We start from the raw sequence: 26,145 nt of genomic DNA, 5'->3' as shown, positions 1-26,145 counted from the left end.
TAGTGGTGTGGAGGCCAAAAAAAAAAAGATGGCTTTCAGCAAGAGAGAGTAGCTGAAAGCCTGGGGAGGACACGGACAGAGGGTGGGGTATGAGTAGCTGCTTCCTTCCTTGGAAGGACAGAACCAGGATATCCAAAGTGAACCCTGGAAGGAGAACCTTGTCGGGGGATGGACCCTGACCTCTGTTCTGCCTCTGCTGGCTTGGCCTTTCCTTTGGGTTAGCTTGTGCAGATCATCATCTTTCTGCTTCTCCCTGGTTCCTGCTTCCACACCCCTACCCCAAAACCCAAGTACACCTTTTCTAGTGCTTTGGCCCCAAACCACCTCTTTTAATTCTCCCTTAGAACAATTGGGACAGGCTAAATCTTTCAGAAGAGACTTTGCAAAATACTAAGAGACAACAGAAGAAAAGACACAGGAGGAGGTAGTGCAGAGCACAAACTCTCCACAACCAGACTCTCTTGGTTCAGATCCAGCTTTCTCATTCAGTAGCTTCATAACTTTTACAAGTTTCTCAGTCTCTCTGTGCCTTGCTTTTCTAGTCTGAAAAATGGGAATAACAATAGTACATATTTCATGGGGTTGTTGTAAGAACCTAGTAGATTTAACATATTTAAAGCTCTTGGTTGAGTGCCTGGCATATTTTAAGTGCAATGTTAAGTATCTGCTATTAAACAAGTACAGAATATGAAGAATTGAAAGAGCAGTATGCATGGTGTTTAAGAGTTCACTAGAGCCAGACTGCCTGGGTTCAAATCCCAGGTCTGCCTTTTACTAGCTGTGTGACTTTGGACAAATGACTGAACCTCTCTGGGCCTCAGTTCCTTCAGCTATAAAATGTGGATATAATACTTACCACTTCATCATTGTGAGTACTGAAAGAGTTAATACATGTAAAGTGTTTAGTAAGTACTTAATAATTAACAGCCATCATTATTAGCTCCGAGGCTTCCCAGTGCAGTATTCCGATTACTAGGGATCGCAGGTGCTGTTCCATTTCACACCTGATACAGGCAAAGAAAGCCACCCCCTCCCCGGGCCTGGCAGGCCACCATGGTAAATACAGCTTCTTTCACGTCCTTCCCTCTTCACAGTTAGGAGTCAGATGAATGGAACAACCCTTTTCTCACCAGACTAAGCCTGCTCACATTTCCTCTCTGAGACATACACTTTTCTGCGGTGACTGTGTGTTGACTTCACCCTTCAGATGAACTTCTCAAATCACCCAAGGGTGGGCAGAGCTTTCTCTTAGAATAGAAACCAGTTTTAATATAATCACCTGAACTTAGCATTCATACAATGCAATTTAAGCACAATGAAAATGAAGATAATATAGTAATGAGTATTCCAGGAGACAGAGAAGGGATTTAAGCAAGGGTCATGGCTCTAAAAGTTCCTTTCTCTAAAAGCAGAGATGTGTAGGGAAGCCAATTCCACATCTAAAAAGTCTGTAAAGAGGTTTTTATGGCAGAGAGCTGGGGGCTTTTCAAGTCAGGGACAGCGCACACGAGGGGAAGAAGATCTTGCTGTAGCTAGGTCCTGAACTCAGCTCTGTCTGCGCAGAACCACCAGTTCTTACACTGATGTCTGTGCAGTAGGTGGCAGGTAGCTCTGCTCTAACTTGACCTGTCACCAGACAAACAGCCTGCCACCGGCGCAGACAAGAGGAGTTCCAGAAAAAGTTCCTGTCAACTGGATAAAGAACTGCCTTTACATCCCAATCATTTAGATGCTTCCACATCTAGATACTATGCAATCAGGAAGTGTCCATGTGAAGATACTTTAGTTATTTTCTCAAAATAACAATCTATAAAACATAAATAGTAAATTTCTTTTTACCATAAAAGAAAATTAGATTATCAGAAATAGAGGCTATAAATCATATGCTATACAGCTGAACTTTTTATGTACCATAATAACTAATCACTTGGCTATCAGGGCACAAGGGAAATTACAATAAATTATATTTTGTGCGGTATGTACCACATGAATGAAGCCAAGAATATTATAGAAGTGACCTTCACCTTGTGTGATGTCATAGAAAAAATGACACTGCCCTAATAACTTCATAGGGTTAATTAGTTTCAGAGAACACACAAGAGGCAGCGATGTCACAGAGCTTTTTTTATTTTCTTTCCCGTGGGAAGTTGGGCTAATAAAAATGAAAAACATTTCAAGTAGCTAAGTAAGAAAGAAGAGTTGCATAGAGTTAGAAGGAAATGCTTTAGTGCTGTCCCCTTAGAAGGCCTAGTTCTCTTTCTTTGTAAGCTGCAAATCTTATTCTTTTCTTGTGCATCTTTTCCCATCGACTTGGGAATCTTTGAAATGACCATTGTTTTCAAAACCTGCTCTGAAAATGGATTTTTTAAAAAAATTTGCTGATGAACACAAACTCATTTAATCAGATAGGGACCTCTGCAGATAGGGAGACATTTATCTGTATAAAATATGCAGCTTTGTTTGGTCTCACCACTTGGGTCCCCAGTGGGGTGGAGGTAAAGTTTCCACAGTCATGCTGATTTCAGATGAATAGATTTGCTGGTGTCAAAGACGGGGCTGCGGCACTCTGCTGGCATCTGGGGTACAGAAGGCTAAATCTTCTGAATAGAGCCATTGATGATTACATTTTGGGGAAACTTAATCATAGAGTAATTAGGCTTTAATTCTTAAAAAACTTATAATTAATTGGATCTTTTATATAACTTTTTTTTGTTTGATTTAAAGTACCATGTAGTTTAGTTATAGAAATTTATTTTAAATATGGATTTAATTAGAATTGTTTTATGATTTTAATGAGTCTTAAAAGTCTTTTGATGAGCAGCCTGTATAATTATGGTATTTAAAATGATTGGCTAAATGCATACTTTTATAATTTACCTTTCAGGAAACTGTATTTTTATGGAGGGTATTTTTTGTATGATGAATTGTTTCATTTTGTGTTCCATTTTTGTGGGAATGGGTACTTATTCCTGCCCCTAATCACCCAACTGTTTTCTTTCTAGAATGAAATTAAACTTTCATGGAATCAAAAGCATCAGGCAGTAGCCCATACTATAGTTATATTTAATCCCAGAAATATTTTTGTTTTTACTAAAATAAACTGAAACTGAATCACTGCTAAAAGTTTTAGCTGGGGATTCAATTTTCCTACATAGTCAGGAACAAAGAAGTTACCTGAAGAGAAACTCTTTTTCTATAGAAAAAAATGTGGTTTTAGGAAATGACTTGAATTTCTTAAATAAAATGCAGTATGGAGTTGTTAGCTTTTTAATGCACTGTCAAAACAACTAGAAATGAGCACTTTCAATGAACATAAAAAAAATTTAAATCAGAAAAGAAAGGAAAACAGTACTTTATCCCCTTTGAGTAGGTCCCATTCCAACTTATACTAAATCAGGTAACTTGCCTTTGATATTTTTCTGCTGATTAAAGAAAGGTATAGTAAATATTAGGACGCATTTTTATTTTCCATTTTTAATATTCTAGCCTTCATATGTTCTATTTTTAGGTCAAATTATTTACATATGCTTGAAAATCAATCAATGCAGCTTACATATTAAAAGAGTATAGGAGAAAAACCATACAGTCATTGCAACAGATGTAGAAAAACATTTGACAAAACCATTTCCTTATTAAAAACTCTGAGCAAACTAGGAACAACAAAAGCAAACTTATTCAGCTTGTGAATAACCACAGCTAACATAATTCTTAGAGATCATATGAATAAGGCAAATATGTCTTCTTTTTACTAAAGATCCTAGTCTGTACAATAAGACAAGCAAAGAAAATAAAAGGCATGCAAATGAGAAGGGCACAAATAAAGTATCCTTATTTGCGGATGACATGATACATAGGTAGGAAACCCTAAAGGATCCACAAAATAGCCGTTAAACCTAATGAATAAATTTAGAAAAATTGCAGGATACAAGGTCAAAATACAACCTGTCATTTTATACACTAGCAACAAACAACTGACAATGAAAAATTTTAAAACTTCCATTTAAAATAGCATAAAAATACTCATGAATAAATTTAACAAAAAGATATTTAAGACCTGAACACTTAAAACTATAAAACATTGCAAAGTTAAAGAACTAAATAAACGAGGAGATATACTATGTTTATGGATTGAAGATTCAGTATTTTTAAGATGATAATCCTCCCCAAATTGATCCATAAATTCTACGCAATCCTAATCAAAACCCAAACAAGATTCTTTTTCTTTTAATTTTTATTGAAGTATAGTCAGTTTACAATGTTGTGTCAATTTTTGGTGTTCAGCACAATACTTCATCATATCGGAACATACATACATTTGTTTTCATATACTTTTTCACCATAAGTTACAAGACATTGAATATAGTTCCCTGTGCTATACAGTGTAAACTTGCTGTTTATCTATTTTATATATATTAGTTAGTGTCTGCAAATCTCAAATTCCCAATTTATCCCTTCCTACCCGCTTCCCCCCTGGTAACCATAGGTTTGTTTTCTATGTCTATGAGTCTGTTTCTGTTTTGTAAATAAGTTTGTCTTTTTTTTAAGAGTCCACATATAAGTGATATCATATGGTATGGTGGTATTTTTCTTTCCTATTCTGGCTTACTCCACTTAGAATGACATTCTCCAAGTCCATCCATGTTGCTGCAAATAGCAGTATTTTACTCTTTTTAATGGCTGAATAGTATTCCATTGTATAAATATACCACAACTTCTTTATCCAGTCATCTGTTGATGTATATTTAAGTTGTTTCCATGTCTTGGCTATTGTAAATAGTGCTGCTATGAACAGTGGGGTGCATGTATCTTTTTGGATTAAGGTTCCGTCTTAATATATGCCCAGGAATGGGATTGCTGGATCATATGGTAAGTCTATTTTCAGTCTTTTGAGGAATCTCCATACTGTTTTCCATAATGGCTGCACCAAACTACATTCCCACCAACAGTGTAGGAGGGTTCCCTTTTCTCCATACCCTCTCCAGCACTGTTTGTGGACTTTTGGATGATGGCCATTCTGACTGGTGTGAGGTGATAACCTCATTGTAGTTTTGATTTGCATTTCTCTGATAATTAGCAATATTGAGCATTTTTTCATGTGTCCATTGGCCATTTGTATGTTTTCATTGGAGAATTGCTTGTTTAGGTCTTCTGCCCATTTTTGGATTGGGCTGTCTGTTTTTTTCTTAAGTTGCATGAGCTATTTATATATTCTTGAAATTAAGCCCTTGTCAGTCTCATCTTTTGCAAATATGTTCTCCCATTCTGTAGGCTGTCTTTTTGTTTTGCTTATGGTTTCCTTTGCTGTGCAAAAGCTTGTAAGTTTAATTAGGTCCCATTGTTTATTTTTGCTTTTATTTCTATTGCTTGGGTAGACTGCCCTAGGAGAACATTGCTGAGATTTATGTTGGATAATATTTTGCCTATGTTTTCTTCTAAGAGGTTTATAATCTCTTGTCTTATGTTAAGTCTTTAAGCTATTTTGAGTTTTTGTGTATGGTGTGAGGGAGTATTCTAACTTCACTGATTTACATGCTGCTGTCCAGTTATCCCAAAGCCATTTGCTGAAGAGACTATCTTTACTCCATTGTATGCTCTTGCCTCCTTTGTCAAAGATTAATTGACAAAAAGTTTGTGGGTTTATTTCTGGGCTCTCTTTTCTGTTCCATTGATCCATATGTCTGTTTTTGTACCAATATTATGCTGTTTTGATTACTGTAGCTCTGTAGTATTGTCTGAAGTCTGGGAGGGTTATTCCTCCAGCTTCATTCTTTTTCTTCAGTAATGCTTTGGCAATTCTGGGTCTTTTGTGATTCCATATAAATTCACACAAGATTCTTGAAGAAATTGACAACATGATTGAAAATTTATATTAAAAAGTAAAGGACCCAGAATAGCCAAACAATTTTGAAAAAGGAGGACAAAGTTGAAGAAGTTATTTTACATTATTTGAAGACTGAGTATAATGCTGTAAATCATGACAGTAAAAGAATAGGCATATAGGAAATGGATCATAATCGAGCAACCAGAAATTAATCCACACTTACATGGTCAATTTTTTTCATTTTTTATTGAAGTATAGTTAATTTACAGTGCTTCAGTGGTACAGCAAAATGATAAAATGATTCAGTTATGCAAGTATATACACACACACACATATATATATATGTGTGTATATATATATTCTTCTTCAGATTCTTTTCCATTATAGGTTATTACAAGATATCGAATATAGTTCCCCATGCTATACAGTAGGCCCTTGTTGGTTATCTATTTTACATATGTTAATCCCAAACTCCTAATTAAGTATTAACTTAAATAGCAAAACCTAAGCTATCAAACTTCTAAAAGGAGGGATGAGTTAAACCTAACCTGTAGACATGTTTGTCCTGCACTAAGTATCATCTTAATCAAATGAAAAACCTTTAAAATTTCTTAGAATTTTTCCATCTTCAGCCATGGTTTTAACTATAAAATAATGCAACTGACACATCAGCTTTTCAATAAGGATTTTACTCTTTTCATTGGATCAAGTTTTTACAGTGTGCTAGTTTCCATTCTCCTTATGTTGACGGAGTTTTGTTCTCTCCCAGCTCCCCTCCTGGCTGCATGTGCCATAGCACGTCTTACAGCAGTAATACATTAGGTTAATAAAGCAGTTATTTAATTGACTCTAATTTCATTGGCATTTCTGTTAGCTAAAGGAAAGGGGTTCAATCACTGTTTACATTTATAAAGCCAATATTATGGTTTAAATTATGGCCTTTGGATAAAATTGAAAATTGAATCCTGATAATCCTTAAAGCAATATTTACAGAGGACTCTTTGTCTTTGTAAAGAATAAAGGGAATGGAAACAAGAGCACATTAAATCAGTAGGGCTTTTAAATATTCATTTTGCAATCAGCTTCACTGGTTTCCAGGCCACTACCTACCTTCATAATTCTTTTTGTGAAGAAATACCAAATCTCTTGCTTTAATTATCCTGTGAAATACAAACTTTTGCTTCACATTCTCTTTTCTGATTCTGGAGTACAGGAGTTTCCAATATAACTCTCATAGTGCAAATATTCCTCCTCAACCGAAATATTTGAAAAATCAATCTTGGGATACTACTCTTAACTGAAGTACAGAACTTTTTTCTACTAATGTCGTTCTGTTGTTCTGGGATCTCACACTGCATTTAGTTGTCATGTCTCCTTGGTCTTTTCCCATCTATGCCAGTTCCTACATCTTTGTCTTTCATGACCTGGACACTTCTGAAGGGTACTAGTCAGTTATTTTGAAAACTGCCTCAGTTTGGGTTCACCTGATGCTTTCTCATTAGATTAAGGTTGTGCATTATTGGGAGGGAAACCACAGAGGTGATGTGCCCTTCTCAGTGTCTCATTTTGGGGATTAAATAGCATAAGTTGTCTTATTAGTGGTGATGTTACTCTTGGTCACTTGGTTAAGCTGGCATTTGTTAGGATTCTCTACCGTTGTTCCTTTGTGATTACAAAATATTTGGGGAAGACACTTTGATCTTATGCAGATATCCACTTTTGGCATAAACTTTCTTTCACCCACTAATTTTAGCACCCACTGTGTGGCAATTATTGCTGTGGTGCTTTAATGATGATTTTTCTTTCCCTTACTCCTTCACGTATGTTAATTAGAATTATTATTTGAGAAAGAGTTGTCACTTATCCTCCCATTTATTCACTTGTTTATATTAGCATGGATTCAGAAATATTTATTTTATTTGATTATAATCTAATGCAATCATTATTTATTTTGTCGCTCAAGCTGGTTCACCTTTGGCAATTGGCAACTTTCCAGGCTGGCTCCCATGCTCTTTTGATATGGTCTCATCTTTTTTTTTAACCTCCTTACTTTCTGATGCTCCAGGTTCATTTAGTGTTCCCCTGCCCCAGCCCTAGAATCAGCTGTTTCTCTAAGGAGTCCTGTCTTTTTCACTAGAGAGCAGAATTTGGAAACCAAGATTTAGGTGCTGACTGCTCATTGCTACTGGGGTACCTTCTAGGCTCTTTCAGTAGGCAGGGCTAGGAAATACATGTGTGGATACTAACTCAAGCATACACACACATCAAGGTTTATTTCTGTATCATTTATATGTACATTGAAAGAGTAAATTCACATTGATATCTCCAATTTTAATCCACCACCACAGAGCTCATTCTAGCTTTCCTCTCTTACCTGTAACTTCTTTCTCTGACAGAAACATGACTCCTATTTTCTATAATTGACAACTCAATCCTAGTATATAAACATAAGTAAAAATATCTTTAAAAGTATCTAAAAATACTTTCAAAATCTCAAGTTTAAAAAAAAAGCTAAGATAGTAGTTTTAGATTTCCTAATCCATATCCTGTTAGAAACAAATTACCAACTAGAGAACATTGTTTGTGAACAGCTCTTCTGCCTTTAGTCTTAAAACATTCAGTCAAAATGTTGCTTTCCAGAGTTTCTTAGCTTCGCTCCTTTCTCCCTCACCCCCTTCAGTGTAGTTATGGATTCATTTGTAATATTGTTAGATACCCATGTCACAGTCGGTATTTCATATTTCCCCCCACATCCTAGTTGATTTTGTCATCTTATAATAAACTTCACTCTTTGTGGTGTACAGTTCTATGTATTTTGACAAATGCATAGAGCGAAGTGTCCACCACTACAGTTCCCTACAGAACAGTTTAATCAACCCCCAAAACAAGAGTTACTCTCTTAGGGAGAATTTCTGCTCCCACTCCCAACCCCTGGCAAGCACTGATTTGCTTTCTTCCCTGTATTTTTGCTTTTTATGGAGTCTCTGTCATGTAAAATGGAACCACACAACATATAACCACTTGATTCTGTATTCCTTCACTTAGGAAAATGCATTAAAAATTCACCCAAGTTGTTGTGTGAACCAGTAGTTTGTTCCTTCGTATGGCTGAGTGATATTTTATTGTATGAAATAGTTTAAGGACATCTGGGTTGTTTACAGTTTGGGGCTACTGTTCAGCTGCCATAAACATTTGCTTATAGGGTTATGTGAATATAAATTTCTATTTCTCTTAGGGTAGACACCTAGGAGTGGGATAGAAGGGTTATATGGTAGATGTATATTTAACTTTTTAATAAATTACCAAAACCACTTCCCAAATTGGCTATACAATGTTGCACTCCCACCTGCCTATAGCATTTTAAGAAGTAAACTTGTAACCTAAGGACTGTATGCCTTCCTAGATGTTGTTTATGTGTGATGACAGGAGAATTCTTAGTTATTCAAGAATTTTAAAATTATAGCACCAAATGACCTTTTAAAAAAAGTTACTTAAAGTCATACTCTAATCAACTGAGACAGAAATCATAATTAAGAAGTTGAAAAAGAACATTCCTAACAAACAAAATCTTAAGGGAAAAAAATGAAGGATACTTTCTTCTCATAAAGAAAGGATATCTAAGAAGACAGAAAATATATAATGTTAGTTTTAAAATTAGAACTCATTAAAATCAAGGAGGAGATGGATATCCCAATCTATTTAACATTTTTCTAGAATTTCTGGCTGGTATAATAAGACATAAATTAGAAATAATGGGTTAACTGCTGGAAAAGAAAAGTGGGAAATGGTTATTGACTACAGAGATTACTTCTTAGAAAACCCCCAAATACCACATAAAATCCTCTTGGAAATCATAAGGCTATGAAATACAAGAAAAATATTGAAAAATATCAATATCCCAGTAAGAAATTGAAGAGATAGTTTAAAAAATTCTCTGAATAGTAGTAACATACACACCATAAAATTTCTAGGATTTTCCCTAGCCAAAATATGCAGGAACGATACATAGAAAACTATAAAAATTATTGAAATATGACTTGCAGCACTGCCATTCACTAATTCATTCAATTTGATTACTTGCCCAAAGTTTGTCTTTGTCACAGATAGAAGTTCCATAAGAGAAGGGCAATAATTGTTGCAGTCACTGTGTTATATCCACTGTGCATAATACATTGCCTCATAGTAGGCACTCCAAATATATTTTTCTATATACCAGTATTTTGTTCAGTTATCTGAAGTTTGTATAGCTTCTAGGAGATGTTCACTAAATAGCTTTGTAGTTTTTGAAAGGAGTCTAGACTAGTTAGTTAGCACTGCCTAGGAAATTGTAGTACCCACCCATTTGACCACAGACAGCATCGTGGCTTACGGCTTGAAGCACAGGTACCCACAGTCCTGCATTACTATCTTTTGTCACCTCCCCTCTCTAACATTTCATGTATGGATTCCATAACACAACACTAAGAATTTCAAAGCTTGGCAGAGTTTAGGGGATTTTAGAAATGGCTCTTTTCTATAAAAAGGTTGGTTATACTTCATCAATTCAGTTTCTCAATCCTACAGGCAGTGCTAGCTTCATAGCAAATGAAGGGTAATGGAATTCTCATAATTAAAAATTTGAATTATTAAGGAAAGAACAAAAAAGAGAAAAGAAACCCACAGAATATAGGAGCAGGTGAAAGTGAAATATTTCACAGCATGCAATCTGAGCCTTTTATCTGGAATCTCTTCTGCTTCCATGTACATAGAATTTAAGGTTAGTGATTCACAGTATTCCATTGCTTGATAGCTTGGTTTCTTTTCATAATTAGGTTGACATTTTCCTTATAACCTTGATTTGCAAATATTTTCCTAGATTTTAAAAATAATTGAATGATATAACATTGGTTAAAGTTGGCTGAATAGCTGAACCACAGGTGAAGATAAAGCATTTTCTTGATTATTCTGATCATTTTCCAGTGTTTTATTATATACGGATATGTGTGTATTTATGTTTTTATGTGTTTGCTAGAGGTGGGGAATACTGTGTAGTAATTAATTTCCCTGTTGTGCTTCTAAACAGGGACTTCCTATGAACACTAATAACGGTAATGTCATAGTTATTTACTGAGAGAACGAATCTGGATTCTATGGAGGTGTGTTGAAGTTTTGTGAAAATGAAATTAAAGATACAGCATATCTCAGCAGTAATGAATCTGTTTATGTTGTATAAAGACAGGGTTAGGTTAAGAAAAAGTAATTTTTCAAACTTGGTGCTTTTTGATAGTCAAGTGTTTATTCCATTGGATCATTAATATACTATATCCCCAAAGCATTTTTTGGGCAGAGTTCATCTTCTAGCTAACATTAAAGAAGAATTGGCCCACACAGGCTTTTTACATTTTTAATGATAATTCCAAATTGTTAGGTGAGTTCCTCTTGAGTATACTCTATGGCTTATAAGTGAAAGGGCTGATAAAGACCTTGTTTTTAATAACTGAATTTACAACAAAATTCGGCATATTAGACATCAGTAGACATTATTGGTTCCACTACATATTGCTGGATGAATGATGGAATTTAATAGTAAAGAAAATTTAATAAATTTGAGATGGAAATCATAATTGTAATATGGTAGCAGGAACTCATGACAAAAATTTAGACATCAATGAGAATGACCTTTGAATGTCAACTGCGTATAACTGAGTTAGACTTGTTGCATTTTCCCCAGATTCAGAGGTTATGGCAAATAGGTTAGTTGGGTAAGACAGAAAAAACTAGAATGATTTTGTTTACTAAGTATGTCAATTGCTTATTTTTTAATGATTCCTAGCTATTTCCTTTTAAATTGACAATTATTCAATCTTAAATTTGTAGTTAAGTACAGAAGGATGTTAAGTTGGCCAATAAATGGACTCCTAGAAGTTTAATGTTAATCAACTGACACATTCGAAGTTAGAATTTAAATTGGGAAGATAAACTCAGAAGAGAGGAGTCAAGGGCAGGGCTGTGGTGCTGTGAAGTGAGGAAGACGGCTCTCCAAAACCGTAATGTCTTCTCTCAAGATTTAGTTAGTTGTGTTAGATTATTCATCTGGCAGTCATAGAAGGAGGTAATATAGTACTTGACTTACCCTGAGCCAAAAAGCTCTGGAAATGTCAAAGTTGTCTGTATCTGGTGATAACGTGGTGCACCCACTGCAAAAATAAAGCATTATTAGACATAATCATACCTTAAACTGTGGTGATAGATGTTAAAATGACTTTAAGCAGTTGAAGGGGAAAGAGGGTCACAGACAGTTGTCTGGTAGCAGTGAGACAAGGATGTGTGGAGAAATAACCTATTTTCTGGGGAATGATAGGATTGTAGGGTGTGCGAGATAATGGGTGAGGTAATTGGCAGGATAGAGCAAAGGGCCAGTTTCTAATTAAACTGAGAGCATACATAGGATTTTCCTCAGGGAAAATGCCAATGATCTGAGTTGGGCAACCGTTTAGTGTGTGCAACTCTGCAGTGAGAGAGTTGCTGGAAGATACCTCATAAACAAGGGCTGGAAACAAGGCACAGCTTTTGGGGGCAAGATGGTTTTTTCACCATCAATACCACACCAATGATATGTTCACGCACAAAACGGTAATGAAATAGGAAGAGGGCATCCTGGGTGATACCTGTGGGAGTTAGTCAGTGCATTAATTCTGCTTAGCAAGTACGATGTTTAAATTTGAAAAAAAAAATCCATTAAGTATTAAAGGGTATTCATACTGCCTTCCTGCTACGACACCCACTGGACTAAAAGAGAAATCAAAGGAAATGGACTGATATGGTCGGTAACTGGATGTAGTAAGAAGAAAGCTGAGTAAATGAGCAAACAATAGTTTTTTTTATTACTTAAAGAATTATAGTTTTCAGATGTTGTTTGACCTCTTAAGGCAGGGTGAGGTTTATTTTTTTTTTTTTAGCAATCCTCACATCTGAAATAGTATCACATACATTTTTAGCTAGTACTCAAACAAATTTCCTATTCTATACAAATGAGGGAAATGTAATTCATAATTGACAAGGTATGAATTTTTTATACTTTAAGCCATGAGGCTGCCACATCAACAAATGTAATTCCTTAGCAAATACATTTTATGTTTATATTTATGAAATGTACACAATTGACACAGAACCCAAAAGGGAATAAGTAAACATTTTAAATATATATATTTTAAATATATATATATATATTTAAACATTTTAAATATATATATATATATTTCCTTTGATTTGCAAACTCCATTCTGGGAAACATTTATTAAATTAGAAACAAGGAAGGCATGCAAACAAAATGTGCTTAGAGTTTCAATTTCTCTTGGACTTGGTATTATTTTTATGCATTTTGCCAAAGCTTGGACTCACATCAAAGTATTGGCCTCGTTTTGTTTTGTTTTGTTTTGTTTCATTGTCTAGGGAACTACTCACAAAAGTGAAAAATAAAAAACTTTAAGTTTTAATAAAACTTAAAATTCATCTAGAATAAAACCATTCTAGAATGATTTTAATCTTTCTAAATTCTTAGCCAATTTTAAACAAAATATTGCAGTGGTGATTTCATGTTAAATATCCTAAGCTGAAACAGCAAGAAGAGATCAAGAATCTTGGAAAGAGTGACCAGGTGTGGACAGGTGATGTACTCCACATTTTGTGTAGCTGCTGAAGACTACACCAGAGCTTACTGAAGGGACATAAGATGAAAAATTTTCTTGAAATAATTTTGATACCCATTTGAATGTAAGTTCTTTGAGGGTAAAGATCTTATATATCATGCCTCTCAGCCTCCTTGATATTAGCATGAGGTTAAAGGAAAAAGTATTTGTAACTAGTTCCCCAGGGGTGAAGAAGGGAAGTGAGGAAGCAGTTCCATTATCCCCAAGGAGCAGAGGCAATGTCCACAATCTACTACCACTCTGACAGTGACAGCATCTCAACTCAAGCAGATCTGAAATATACTCAAATCAGTTCTTTCAATTCTGGCCTGCCATGTGGGGTTTTTTTTTTTTCCCATCATTTAATGTGTTGACATATGCAGAGTGGACATTATGTGTTGTTAAATTGTGAGCGGCTCACATTTCACTTAGAGGAGACACAGAGAGAAACAGTCTGCAGAAGACATACTATAGTGGGTAAGAGCACTGACTCTGGAGCCAATTGCTTGGGTGAGAATCCCGGCTCCATCACTGACCAGTTGTGTGACCTTGGGTAACTCCTGGTCTGTGGCATTAATTAAAGTTGCTGTGAGGGCTACATGAATTAATATATGCAAATACTTAGAACAGTGCCTGACACATCGACATTGCTAAATGAACATTAGCTATTATGATTATATGATCTCAAACCCCACAGAGCCAGTACAAAATAGGCGTTCAGTAAATACTTTCATTCATTCAGTAATCAAAGAACATTAGAACCTACGTGAATATGAATATATAGGCAGTGACTCAATGAACAGTAATGGCAACGCTAACCATGTAGAGCTCTCATTTTTCCCTAGATTCGGAAATACTTTTAAGCTTTCTAAATCCTTAGCCAACTTTAAACAAAGTATGAGCCAGGTCTGTATTTCAAATCCTTTTCTACACGTGATGTTGTTATTAATTTGAGTAACATAGATTGCAGACAGGCTCATCAACTGATGATTATGCATTTCTGAATGGTGCTTTCATTCAGACTGTTATCCCCAGAAGTGGTTAGTGCAGTGGTTAGTTAGCCTTGTGCCAACCTGTGTTGCCAACACAGCCTGTGATGCCTTTGTCGCCATCAGCTATATATGGCCAGTAAAAATGCACTCAATTTTTTTGGAAATTTAGAGGTGTAAACATGTAATTCTTTTCTTGAAGAAAAAGATGACTTTCTAGAAAATCATTTTTGGAGCAAGACTAGCATTGCTTGACAAAGCTTATGTAGCTTTTAACCTAACAGTTTAGTAAGTGGAAATAGATACCGAGTGTCTACAGAGCACAGTCCATGAACATTTCCAGGTATATCAAACTCAACTAGAAAAAAAATGACTTTTTTTCTTTTTCTTCATTAAATTATACATTACTCTGAGAATAATCAGCAATGTGATTCTCACAATATACAGTAGTCCTGGCACTTCTCTTAGCAAAGGGCATTTCTTCTAACATCAGCACTGAGTGCTGGCCATATAGCATGTCCTTGGCCTTTGACCTAATCTCTCAAAACAAAAAATCCCTGGTGGAGATAGGGATGATTTACTGTTAATAGAAAAGTTCAGCTTCCATTACTACTGATGGCTATGCTCCCATTTATGCTTTCTCTAAGCCATAACTATTTAAAATGTTACTGTTAGCATTCTTAGTTGTCCTGTTTGTTGGTATATAACTCTCCTACTTAAATAAATAGAACAAATCATATTAATTAAAATAAGTTGTTAGACAGTCTAGTTGTGTCACAGACTGTCTCTGAAGACTATAAATTCAAATTAAGGGTTCTGCTGCTTGTTCCTAAGCTTGGAAAGATTCCTTTTACTGCATTAGCAGTAGCAAAAGAAATCAACTGCCTTACAAAAGAACATTCATTTGAATTCTTGCATAAATAGCTAGATAAACTGCATGCATAGCTAGTTATCATAATCATAGGACAAATTCTTGGCTGAAGCAAGTAACCAACCTGCTAATTCATGATGGCAAGTGCTGATATTTAATAGTATTGAGTATGGATTTTTATAGACATAACTATTTATTTGTGTATTTTTAAAATATGTATTTCTCTATATATTCATATCCATTGTATTTATTTCTGTATATTTTCATATATAACATTGGGTTCCAGCGGTTCTAAGTAGTATATTAACAACAAACTGTGATAAATTCTTATAAAATAAACAAATAAACTTCATTTTCTGGATATTAAAGTATTAAATTAAGTCAAAATAAGTTGTGGGGAGTTGGAATAACTCACTTTGTTTATTTTAAGAAATATCTATGTTGTATAACATCCAAAGGCAAAGATGTGACTGCCATTTACAGTCTTCTATAAACATCGAACATTCTTTACATTTCACAAAAACCTCTATAATACTAAAATCTCTACCTTTAAATTTGAAAATAAAACAGTAGAAATAAATGATATTCTTAACTATTTTTCACCTTTTTTTTGTGAATGAGCAGCCTTAATGCTTTCCTTTTTCCTACTGAATTCTCCCCAAACTAGCATACTTTAATTAGCTTGAGGGAATAACAAAATTAAGTTAGAAATAAGTTAGCAAAGCTCTCTTTGCTCTCTCATCAAAGTGAAATTTTTGCCATCCACTCATTCTCTAATGCTCCTACTGAAAATGGTGAAGGCCTGGTATTCCTATTATTTAACTACTTTAGAGATTCAATACAAAGTTCAGAGAAAAACAAAACAAAACTTTTAAAGTATCAAAAACTGCTACCTAGAAGGAAATTTTAAACAATTCTATTTTAGAGAAGATACAGCTAAGCAATTCATCGTCTAGGTTACGTGAAAAGAATAACAATTTTTCCATTTTCACTAAACGTGTTAAAGAAGATAGACTGAAACTATGTATGTACATTTCTTAAAACTCAGGTTTTAAAACATTAAGCAAAAATGGTTGTGAATTTGCATCACATGGAGGACATATCAGAAAGAAGGTAGGTGTCATCTGTTAAATATAGTATTATAAACACCTATCTCCAAAGTAAAAGACTAACTCTCTAATTCTGTGGTTTATGTGGATAAAAAGACAAGCTACTAATTTATATTCACCATGAGTACATTCAAAGCTGATTTTCTGGTTTATGATAGATTTCCTGAAACTATTCATGAATCACAATATTCATCAAGTTTTTCTCAAACTTAGGATAGCATTCTATCTGTCTCCTCCCTGAGGTTTGTCCTTTGAGATTAGGTGCTAATCAGAATGACCCTTCTACAGAAATGTCTTTAAAGAACATCAAATTCTGTAGTTTCCAGTTTCACCACAGAATTTGATAATGACTTTACTACTGAGAAAAAGAAAAAAATCAAGAGTCTTTCTGTTAGTAACATTGCTACCTTTCCAATGAGTGAGGAAGGACATGAATTACTTCCTAAGACTACCTCAGGTTACTTCAAGAGTCAAGGAAGAAATGCCTGAATTATGCCTTTCCCCACAAACAACTGCTAAAATAAAGCCTAAGGAAATGGCACCACTGCCTTATATTATCACTGACATTTCATACCTAAACGAAAATATTCTACAAAATCTTTATGGGATTTTGAATATGGATTTAGAATAATTATTCAGTCAAGCCCATATGATGAACTCTCTTGATCTGAATCAGCTCCCTGAAGAGAAGACATATCCAGCTCCTCTCACTTCTACATTACCTAGCACAGTGTTTTGAAGTTAGCAGACACTCAATAAATGTTTGCTGGATGAATGAGCAAATTAATTACACACAGTAAAGCAGCTCTAAAATGTGGCTCATTGTGATAAATATCAAACTGCAAACCAAGGCAGACCTCTCAAAACATAAGCTACATGTACTAAAAGCCCAACATAGCAGGTAAGTTATAAGGTCCTCAAATTTCAGTCTTAAAACAGTTTTATATAAGGGGTCCACTACAATTAATTTCTTACCATTTCCATTCACTGTGACAGTTATCCAGAGTTTGCTAATTGGGCCAGTCCTCTATTTCTTCAATGTCTACAGAACCATATCCTAAGAACTGGTATAATCTTATAGAATCCTGGGTCATAAAACAGAGATTTAAGTTTGCTTAGTGTTACACATTCTCATCCTTTAAAAAGTATTAAGGAAATGATTCAGAAGATTGTGGAGTAGCAGGACCACAAGCTCGCCTCTTTTGGTGACTACAAAAAACCCAAAACTGACTGCTAAACAACCATCGAAAAAAAGGCTGGAATCTAGCGAAAAATATTTTCAACTGGAAACATAAAGAGGGAACCACAGTGGGATGGTAGGAGGGGCGTGTTCATGATATAATCAGGACCCATATCCCCAGGTTGGGCAACCCACAAGCTGAAGAATAATTAAGTTGCAGAGGTACTCCCACAGGAGTGAGAGTTCTGGGCCCCAAGTCAAGCTCCCAGCCTGGGGTTCCAGCATTAGAAGGAGGAGACCCCAGGACATCTAGTTTTGAAGGCCAGTGGGGCTTAACTCTAGGGAGTCCCACAGGACTGGGAGAAATAGAAACTTCATTCTCTTGGGAAGCAAGCACAGAATCTCACGTGCTCCAGGTCTAAGGGCAAAGACAGTGATTTCATAGGAAGCTGGGCCAGACCTGCCTGCTGGTTTTGGAAGGTCTCCTGGGGAGGCAGGGGATGGCTGCGGCTCACCCAGGTGACATGAAAGCTGGTGGTGAACATTCCAGGAGTGTTCATCTACATGAGCGTTCCTGGAGACTGACAACTTCATTGGATCATTAGTACCAAGACCTATCCCCACCTAACAGCCTGTAGGCTTAAGGGTTGGGAAGCCTCAGGCCAAACAAACTGGGTGGGTACACAGCCCCTCCTATCAGCAGCCTTCCTGAGCCACAAAAATGCCTCTAGACATTCCCCCTACCCATCAGTGGGCCAGGACCAAGCTCCACCCAGCAGTGGGCAGGCACCGACTCCTCCTGCCAGGAAACCTGCATAAGCCTCTAGTACAGCCTCATCCACCAGTGGGCAGATGCCATTTAAGAAAACAATCCCAATGCCTATTAAGGAATCTACAAACACAAGCCTGACTCTACCCGGGGACTGGCTAGACCCTAGCCCTTGAGGGACAAGAGAGGAGTGTACTGCTAGGACACATAGGACATCTCACACACAGAACCACTTCTCCAAGGTCGAGAAACATAACTAACCTACCTAAAAATACAAATAAAAAGACAATATGAGGTGGCAAAGGACTATCTCCCAGGCTAAGGCACAAGATAGAATTCCAGAAGGAGAAATAAATGATGAGGGGATAGGTAATTTATCTGAGAAAGGGTTTAGAGTAATGATGGCGAAGATGTTGAGAGAATTCAAGGGGAGTATACATGCACAGAGTGAAGTTTTTAGCCAAGAATTGGAAAATATAAAGAATACCCAAACAGAGTTGAAGAATAAAATTACTGTAACACACTAGAAGGAACCAAGACTAGACTAAATGAGGCAGGAGAACGGATCAGTCACCTAGAAGACAGATTGGTGGAAGTCACTACTGCAGAACAGAAAAAAGAATGAAAAGAAATGAGGATAGTTTAAGAGAATTCTGGGACAACATGAAGTACACTAATATTTGCATTGTAGGGGTCCCAGAAAGAGAAGAGACAAAGGGCCTGAGAACATTTTTGAAGAGATAATAACCGAAAACTTCCCTAACTTGGGAAAGGAAAGAGTCACCCAAGCCCAGGAAGTGCAGAGAGTTCCACACAGGATCAACCCAAAGAGGAACACACCAAGGCACACAGTAATCAAATTGACAAAAACTAAGGATAAGGAGAAAATACTAAAATCAGCAAGAGAAAAGCAACAAATAACACACAAGGAAACTTCCATGAGGATATCAGCTGATTTTTCAGCAGAAACTCTACAGACCAGAAGGGAGTGGCATGATATATTGTAAGTGATGAAAGGGAAAAAATTATAACCAAGAATACTCTATCCAGCAAGGTTCTCATTCAGATTTGATGGAGAAATCAAAAGCTTCACAGATAAACAAAAGGTCAAAGAATTCAGCACCAATAAACCAGCTTTGCAACAAATGTTAAAGGAACTTCTCTAGTCATCAAACCACAAGAAAAGAGAAGGAAAAGAAGAAAGAGAAAAAAAAGACCTACAAAAACAAACCCCAAACAATTAACTAAATAGCAATAAGAACACACATATCAATAATTACCTTAAATGTAAATGGACTAAACACTCCAACCAAAAAACACAGACTGGCTGAATGGATACAAAAACAAGACCCGAATATATGCTGTCTACAAGAAACCCACTTCAGAGTTAGAGACACATGCAGGCTGAAAGTAAGGGGATGGAAAAAGATATTCCATGCAAACAGTAACCAGAAGAAAAGCTGGAGTAGTAATACTTTTATCAGACAAAATAGATTTTAAAATAAAGACTGTTACAGGAGACAAAGAAGGACACTACATAATGCTTAAGGGATTAATCCAAGAGGCTATAACAACTGTAAATATATATGTACCCAGCACAGGAGCACCTCTATATACAAGGCAATTGTTAACAGACATAAAAGGAGAAATTGACAATAACACAATAATAGTGGGGGACCTTAACACCCCACTTACATCAAAGGACAGTTCATCCAGACAGAAAAACAATAAGGAAATACAGGCCTTAAATAATACATTTTTAATTCATTTAGTCCATCTAAACCAGATGGACTTAGTTGATATCTATAGAGCATTCTATCTGAAAGCAACAGAATACACATTCTTCTCAAGTGCACATGGACCATTCTCCAGAATCGACCACATGCTGGCCCACAAAGCTAGCCTAAGTCAATTTAAGAAAACTGAAATTGTACTAAGCATCTTTTCTGACCACAACACTATAAGGTTATAAATCAACTATAGAGGAAAAAAAATTGCAAAAACTACAAAAATATGGAGGATAAATAATATGCAGCTAAGCAACCAATGGATCACTGAAGAAATCAAAGAGGAAATAAAAAAAATACTTTGAGACAAATGAAAATGAAAACACAATGACCCAAAACCTCTGGGACACAGTAAAAGGAGTTCTCAGAGGGAAGTTTATAGTGATACAAACCTACCTCAGGAAACAAGAAAAATCTCAAGTAAACAACCTAACCTTACACCTAAGGCAGCTAGAGAAAGAAGAACAAAAGAACCCCCAAAGTTAGTGGAAGAAACCATAAAGATTACAGCAGAAATAAATGAAATAGAGACTAAAAAAAACAATAGAAAAGATCAATGAAACTAAAAGCTGGTTCTCTGAGAAGATAAACAAAATTGATAAACCTTTAGTCAGACTCATCCAGAAAAAACGGGAGAGGGCCCAAATTAATAAAATCAGAAATGAAAAAGGAGAAGTTACAACCGACATCACAAGAATACAAGGGATCATAAGAGGCCACTATGAGCAACTATATACCAACAAAAAGGACAATGTAGAAGAAATGGACATTTCTTAAAAAGCTACAATTTGCCAACATTGACTCAGGAAGAAATAGACAATATGAATAGACCAATTACCAGTACTAAAATTGAGTCAGTAATTTTAAAACTCCCAGGGGGAGGGTATAGCTCAAGTGGTAGAGTACATGCTTAGCATGCATGAGGTCCTGGGTTCAATCCCCAGTACCTCCTCCAAAAATAAATATAAACCTAATTACCTCCCCCCCGCCCCCCAAAAACCTGAAAAACAAACAAAAAAAGCCTCCCAACAAACAAAAGTCCAGGACCAGATGGCTTCACAGGTGAATTCTACCAAATTCTACAGAAGAGTTAACACCTATCCTTCTGAAACTATTCCAAAAAAATTGCAGAGGAAGGAACCCTTCCAAACTCATTCTATGAGGACATTATCACCCTGATACCAAAACCAGACAAAGATATCACAAGAAAAGAAAATTACAGGCCAATATCACTTCTGAATGTAGATGCAAAGATCCTGAACAAAATACTAGCAAATTGACTCCAACACTGTATTAAAAGGATCATACATCATGATCAAGTGGGATTTATCCCAGAGATGCAAGGATTTTTCAATATCCACAAATCAGTGTGATACATCACATTAACAAACTGAAGAATAAAAATCATCTCAATAGATGCAGAAAAAGCCTTTGATAAAATTCAACATCCATTTATGATAAAAACTCTCCAGAAAGTGGGAATAGACAGAAATACCTTAACATAATAAAGGCTATATATGACAAACCCACAGCTAACATTATACTTAATGGGGAAAGCTGAAAGCATTTTCTCTAAAATCAGAAACAAGACAAGGATGCTCACTCCCACTACTTTTATTCAACATAGTTTTGGAAGTCCTAGCCATAGCAATCAGAGAAAAAAATAAATAAAAGGAATCTAAATTGGAAATGAAGAAGTAAAACTGTCACTGTTTGCAGATGATATGATACTACACATAGAAAATCCTGAAGAGGCGGTCAGAACACTACTAGAACTCATCAATGAATTTGGTAAAGCTGCAGGATACAAAATTAATTTAAAAAATCAATTGCATTTCTATACACTAAGAATGAAATAGCAGAAAAAGAAATTAAGGAAACAATCCCATTTACTATCACACCAAAAAGAATAAAATACCTAGGAATAAACCAACCCAAGGAGGCAAAAGACCTGTATTCTGAAAACTGTAAGACACTGATGAAAGAAATGGAAGATGACCTAAACAAATGGAAAGATACATTGTATTCTTGGATTGGAAGAACTAATGTTGTTAAAATGGCCATACTACCCAAGAATATACAGATTCAATGCAATCCCTATCAAATTATCAATGGCATTTTTCACAGAGCTGGAAGAAAAAATGTTAAAAATTTGTATGGAAACACAAAAGACCCCAGATAGACAAAACAATCTTGAAAAAGAAGAACGGAGTTGTCGGGAATCATGCTCTCTGACTCCAGACTATACTACAAAGATACAGTAATCAAAGCAGTATGGTACTGGCACAAAAAACAGACACATAGATCAATGGAACAGGATTGAAAGTCCAGAAATAAACCCATGCACTTATGGTCAATTAATCTATGACAAAGGAGGCAAGAATATACAATGGAGAAAAGATAGTTTTTTCTCATTAAGTGGTGCTGGGAAAACTGGACAGCTACCTGTAAAAGACTGAAACTAGAACATTCTCTAACACCACATACAAAAATAAACTCAAAATGGATTAAAGACCACTAAATGCAAGATCAGATACTATCAAACTCCTGGAGGAAAACATAGGCAGAACACTCTTGGACATAAATCACAGCAATATATTTTTGAATCAGCTCCTGGAGTAATGAAAATAAAAGCAAAAATAAACAAATTTGACCTAATTAAACTTAAAAGCTTTTGCACAGTGAAGGATACCATCAACAAAACCAAAAGACAACCTACAGAATGGGAGAAAACATCTGCAGATGATACAACCAACAAGAGACTAATTTCCAAAATATACAAACAGCTCATATACCTTAATATCAAAAAAAAGCAATCAATCCAATGAAAAAATGGGTGGAAGACCTAAACAGACATCTCTCCAAAGAAAACATACAGATGGCCAACAAGCACATGAAGAGATGCTCAACATCACTAATTGTTAGAGAAAGGCAAATCAAAACTACGATGAGGTATCACCTCACACCAGCCAGAATGGCCATCATTAAAAAGTCTACAAACAATAAATGCTGGAGAGGTTGTGGAGAAAAAGGAACCCTCCTACACTGTTGGTGGGAATGTAATTTGGTGGTGCAGCTACTATGGAGGACAGTATGGCAGTTCCTTAAAAAGCTGAAAATAGACTTACCATATGAGCTAGCAATCCTACTCCTGGGCATATACCCAGAGAAAAATATAAATCAAAAAGACAAATGCACCTCAATGTTCATAGCAGCACTATTTACAATAACCAAGACATGGAAACAACCCAAATGTCCATCAATAGATGAGTGGATAAAGAAGACGTGGTATATTTATGCAATGGAATACAACTCAGCCATAAAAAATAATGCCATTTGCAGCAACATGGATGGACCTAGAGATCATCATTCTAAGTGAAGTAAGCCAGAAAGGGAAAGAAAAATGCCATATGATACCACTTAAATGTAGAATCTTAAAAAAAAGAACACAAATGAACTAAGTATTTATCACTTAGATGATTGACTTCTTGAACATGTGTAAGCACATTTACTGTCCTTTATGATTGGATTACTGCATTCTGTGGATTCTTATTTTGTGGCTGGCTTTATTCCTTTGATAACTGTAAGTTTAAAAAGCTAAAGCTCCAAACTGTTCTTAGAAACAATGAACACTACATAAATGTAAATTTTAAAACAGTTTTGTCAGTCAATGAGTTGCTCTTCCTAAACTTTTTTTTATCCAAAATAAACAAATAAATAATAAAGGGTATAAAGAACCCAAATATTTAGTTATTCTCGTTAATTAAATTAACCAGAATGAGAAAGTGAATGATGTTTTACTGATGACTAAAAGAGCTTTGGTGGTCTATATAATTTGAAAGAATTAGCTGCAACAACTTCATAAGAACTAAAATGATAGAACCCTTTTATTACAATCCTATTGTACGCTTTTGAGTAGCTTCCAAACTAATGAAAGAAGCAAGGCAATCAATAACCAGAGATCCAAGTGAGACCAATGGAGTGAAGTTTTATACTTCATTATATGTGGTGCAGAAAGTCAGAGTAAGGAAAAGGTTACTGGGGTCAATCATGGTGTCACATGACAAGAAGTTGAATGTTTAAATAGCTGGTGGTCTACAAAAGGAGAACTGACTCTAGTATAGAATATAACCTAAATAAAGTACTTGGCTAACCAAAGATTGTTTTAAAACCTTATACATTTGTCAAAAACACTAGTCTGGGACCAAGTAACATGAATTATTGAGTGTCTTGTTTTCCTTATATCACCATCTCATTCTTGGAATGTGAAGATGATTAGTAAATGAATGAACCTGTAGGAAGTTGTTGTCTTTTGGTATAATCACTGAATTTAAGACCTTAAGAATTAATTAGTGATGTAGAAACTAAGGATGAGGAGATGAATTTTAAAGCTCTTAGAGCCCTCGTTTTTATGACTCATACAAATAACAATTTATCAATACTGATTCATCATGCCAGCTACTACTCACTGTGACACTAGTGGTTAAAGGTTATTATTTCTTCAAGCCACCTAAGAATAATATAGTTAACACTGAAGCTTCTAACACACAGCAATCAACATTTTGAGAGTGCTTAAAGTGTACAGAGTATAGTGTACAGAGCGCTGTTTTTTGCTATTTGAATATCTTCTTTGAAAAAAATTGGAATAAAAGTTATAGATAATTAAATGTATTCCTCAAGGAACTGCAAGTATGGATGAAATGATACTATGTTAAAAAATAAAAAGGAATCATCAAATAACTGCTCAATAAAGTAATAGAAGTAACAAAGCAATTTGTGGTTAATTTACCAAAATAGTGCTGACATTAGGTACTATAGAACTCAAAGGACAATCACATCAGAGTTGGGTAGGTGAGAAGGACTTCATCAGAGATAGGATGTGGACTAGGTCTGAAGAGTGGGTCTGGAGTATATGGGAAGGCATTTCAAGTGAGTGGAATAGCAAGAGTAGACATGCAAATGTGGGAAAATATGTCAGAAGGCAACAAGGAAAATCATTTTCTACCTGAGCAGAGATGGTGGCAGCTAAATGGAATGCCTACCGAGCTAGAACACTAAGACTAAACTCTCTAGGCAGGACAGTCATTAAAGATTTGGTGTAGCAGTGGTGTGAGGCTTAGCTCTGAGTATCTGGCGAATATTGCCCTGTTCAGGCAATGAAATCATGAGCACCTGGGATTCTGCACACAATTCCAATTCCCCCCATATCACTAAGCAGTTCTTTGACACTAAGTAATAATTCAACACAATTCTGAGACTACCTGCAGATGGCATCAGATCCCACAAGTTAAGGGCTCATTCCTACAAAACTGCTCTCTGCCCCTGAACTTCAGATGCCAGTTCCAAGTCCAGGTCGTCACCTGTGCTTCTGACAAAACTAGCTACCAAGAGAAAAAAAAAATGTACGGCCCTGTGTACTTAATAGAAGGGACCTCAGCCCCCTCCACCTGTGAACAGCCCCCTTTCAGGGTCCCCTAACACCGTGCCCTCTGTTCTTGGGGCTACAGGTAGAGCCATGAACCATGGGGCCTGAGTGCCAACCTTTTGTGAAGCAGCTGTGGCAGCAGCCCTGGGAGATCTGAACAGCTCTCTAGGCCACCGCTGAAGGCAGGGGTGGTGATCATCCCCCACTGTGTCTCTCTCATCCTGTCTTCCTGGGGCGGAGGCCTGGACTTGGCCCTCAGTACTTCTGAAGGGCCGTTAATTTGCTACAGCAGCTTACAGAACTCAGAAGTTTTTTACTTACTAGGTTATCTGTTACAAAAGGAATAGCCAGAGGAAAGAGATGCCTAGGACAAGGTATGGGGAAAGGGTGAGGGGCTTCCATGCTCCCTCCCAGTATGCCTCTCCCCAAATCCCCATGTGTTTACCAACTTGGAAACTCTGAACCCTCTCCTTTTGGATTTTTATGGAGGCCTCATTACATAGGCATAACTGACTAAATCATTGGTT

At 36.0% G+C, this 26,145-nt stretch overlaps 1 protein-coding gene and 1 long non-coding RNA gene across 7 annotated transcripts in view; one reads left to right on the top strand and one right to left on the bottom strand.

Annotated features, from left to right (window-relative positions):
- LOC123615196 (uncharacterized) overlaps positions 1-26,145 on the bottom strand; it is a 76,885-nt gene that overhangs the window by 33,368 nt on the left and 17,372 nt on the right. Inside the window, exon 2 of the long non-coding RNA XR_012505529.1 lies at positions 11,934-11,997. This is a non-coding gene — a long non-coding RNA (uncharacterized LOC123615196). The remainder of the gene's footprint in view (positions 1-11,933; positions 11,998-26,145) is intronic.
- KIAA0825 (KIAA0825 ortholog) overlaps positions 1-26,145 on the top strand; it is a 348,749-nt gene that overhangs the window by 315,331 nt on the left and 7,273 nt on the right. The gene's annotated exons all lie outside the window — the stretch shown is intronic.

Source organism: Camelus bactrianus, chromosome 3, assembly GCF_048773025.1.
Source record: "Camelus bactrianus isolate YW-2024 breed Bactrian camel chromosome 3, ASM4877302v1, whole genome shotgun sequence".
NCBI lineage: Eukaryota > Metazoa > Chordata > Mammalia > Artiodactyla > Camelidae > Camelus > Camelus bactrianus.
Note: the sequence above shows the minus strand (reverse complement) of the source record. Positions and strands in the feature narration are given on the sequence as shown.